We start from the raw sequence: 3,236 nt of genomic DNA, 5'->3' as shown, positions 1-3,236 counted from the left end.
TGTGCGTATGACTGGATGATTTCAGAATGCTTTAAACAGGCACAGCAAACAACAGTTCTTGGTGAAACACACATGTAATTTATTTAAAAGCCTAGATACACTATGTACAGGAGCAAAAACAGAAAAATTATAGAATATCATAAATATTTTGCCTCCTGTAGCCCAATTTTTAGGACTGGCAGTAAACCTGGCTTCCTGTACACCATATCAATACACCTTGAACCTTTGGCAAATGAGAGGCCCAATCTGCACTATGGATTATTTCGTTTTTTAGGTAAGCAGCAGCATACTTTTGATAGGGTCATATTATTCAATCCATTGCCGCTGAAATGTTGCAGGAGCATTCTGTAACCCAAAGGGCATCCTCCAATACCATGCACTCATCAGGAGTTTTCTCCTTGGCTGACTCAGAGCGGCTGACTTACTACAACAATAGGGCTGAACCAATCGCTATTGGACTCCTCTATCACCCCTAGTTCAAGCATTTTGTTAAACTTCTTGATGTATTGCCAATTCTTTGGCTTCTGGAATATTATACAGTTTCAGTTTTACCCTTTGCCTCGTTGGGTGATAATATCATGTTATCACGGACGTGCATCCTAGCAAAACTGAGAATGTATTTCTATTAAGAAACACAAATTCTTTAATGTCCTGTTGCTGCACTTTTGACAAATTGTCTGCTATGCGGACTTCAGGAATTGAGGAGTTGAATATTAATTCAAATAAAGTTTTAGAGTAACTAAGGATGTTTAATTATTTGAAGTGACACTAAACTCAGGAGTTTAATCCTAAAAATGCATTCACGTACCCTACCTATTAACAAAACTGTAGCTTATTTGTGTATCACTTATCTGTAAATCCTCAAATCATCTCTGAATTTGTGCTGACACTGTTCATCCTTCTGGAGGGTGGCTACTTTTGTTCCCCATGAACCCTGTGTCTGTTGTAAAGTAGCCACCACTCCAAGCTTACTACCATTATGGACTACAATCTCAATACAAATCAGGACACTAGATGTGAATTTGTAGTCCATCAATGGAGCGAGCGTGGAACTGTGGCTACATTACAAAACACATGGGGAACAAAAGCAGCCACCCTCCAGGAGGTAGGACAGTGTTACCACCAATTCAGAGATGATTTGAGGATCTACAGCTGAGTGATACACAAAGAAGGTACAGTTTTGTTAACAGTTAAGGTATCTGATAGCATTTTTAAGATTTAACTCCTGAGTTTAGTGTCACTTTAAGTAATTTGCAAAGCTTATTAGTCACCCAAGACATAATGTGGCACCCTGGTCTGTAATTATCTCTTTAGGAATGCCTACTTGGCTAAAAAACTGAAACAGCTGCCTGGCTATTGTTTTGACCATGGTGCTTTGGCAAGGGATCGCTTCCGAAAAATGGGTGGCATAGTCTATTATAACTTGAATATAATGAAGCCCCCTAGCCGACTTGAACAAAGCCTCGGCCAAATCCATAGTGATACTCTCAAAAGAGACCTCTATGATAAGGCAGATAACTAAGAGGCTATGGAAATGTGGCATTGGTGCAGATATCTGACATACAGGGTAGGAAAACCAGTAAATTACTACTTCTTTAGTGACACTAAGCCAATAGAACCCCATGCCTTTTCCAGTGACAGCTGTTAAAGATTAGATTTACCCTCATTTTAGGGAGATTTTCTCTTACTTCCTGTAGTATCTCTAGGACAGAAAATAGAAATCTATGCATAGGAAACCTAGGCTGCAATGAAAAAAAACTTCCCCACTCTGCATTTGGAAGACTTCCTCACTCCCTGTTCTATCTGACATTCACCAAAAAGACAGGAAGTCAGTAATCTTAAATTAACTTTAAACCCTTCCTCACTGCATTGAAAACTCATAAAAAGTTTCCCCTAGTTCTGGAAAGACATTAACTATAAAAATATCTATATTTATAACCATCTTTCTATGGACCAGATTCCAGCCAACACACAACATGCTAAGTATAATTTATATATTATTTAAGATATTAACCACTAAAATTACAGTTTTGGTCATAGTTAACCTTAATTTTGAGTTGACCATATATAGTTAGGCTATGGCTGTCTTCAGTTCTTACTCCTTTTTCCTTTAACAGTGTTGTGGCTCACAAGTACCATTAAGCAATGATGACCTGTGCGCTTTTCTAATCTCAGTACATTTTTACCTTTTGTTCCTCACCCCTCAAAGTTCAGCCCCGCTGCTTTCTAAACATGCAATATTTAGGACGCGCTTGACATCAACACAGTATTTAAAAATTATCTCTCCCAGCTGAGGGCATCGTGAAATTTTATGAACGCTCATGAAAAATTCATGCGACGTCATAAAGCTGCCATGATTATTTCATTTGTTCTCCAGCATTAAAACTGGAGCAACAGCCGCTGTGAGCTTAAACATCATGTGTCAGGGTGGCTGTTCCACATTCCTGTACATCACAGTGCTAAATGACAGTTAGATATCTGGTCTGGCTCCCCTCTGTCCTGCACAGGTGGCAAGGTTCCTATCTGCTTTCCACCGCACAAAACTCACAATGTGTAAATAATACATAATCTCCAGGAGTCTATCTGTGGAAGGGCTGCATTAACCCCACACAGAGTGACAGCTACAGTACTTCATCTTCTGCGTCAAAAGGCATGTGAGCTGTTTATTAAACCGTGAAACAAGATTCACCAGGCGGACATTTTTAAATATGTACTGACACCAGTGCTTCACGACAAAACAAATTGGAGAGTTTCAGCGTGAAGAAATATTTTATTGTGAAAGGAGCAACCATTTTTCAATTGTTATGGTTTCTTTCTTGCTAGCTGACACATGCAACGGTGCCAGGTCCACCTCAGAGCCACCCGATATGTATAGATCTCTTCTAAATTGCTTTTATTATGCTCATTTATTAAAATCAGACATATCTGAAACAATAAACGCTCGTAGGCCTGCACATTTCGGAGTCACTGCATCATTACCGCACAAAATGTAAAGAATTACTGAAGGAAGCAAAATGTCTGTGAGGGGATGAAGCAGTTAGTGCTGCTTCTTAGAAAGCAGAGGGTTATGGACTGTCCTGGTCAAGCATCACATTATGTGTGTGTCAGCCCTGCAGGTCCTAGCTCTCAGAAGTAATGGATGATCCTAGTCAGCCCCTTTCTGCAGGAGATGATACGATCGGACGTTATCTACTCCAAACCAATTCACAGGCCCACAGACACTGCCGCTCATTCAT

The sequence above is a fragment of the Nanorana parkeri genome, unplaced genomic scaffold (assembly GCF_000935625.1).
Source record: "Nanorana parkeri isolate BGI_ZX_2015 unplaced genomic scaffold, ASM93562v1 scaffold378, whole genome shotgun sequence".
Taxonomy (NCBI): domain Eukaryota; kingdom Metazoa; phylum Chordata; class Amphibia; order Anura; family Dicroglossidae; genus Nanorana; species Nanorana parkeri.
The sequence above is the reverse complement of the archived record's forward strand: the minus strand, read 5'-3'. Positions refer to the sequence as shown.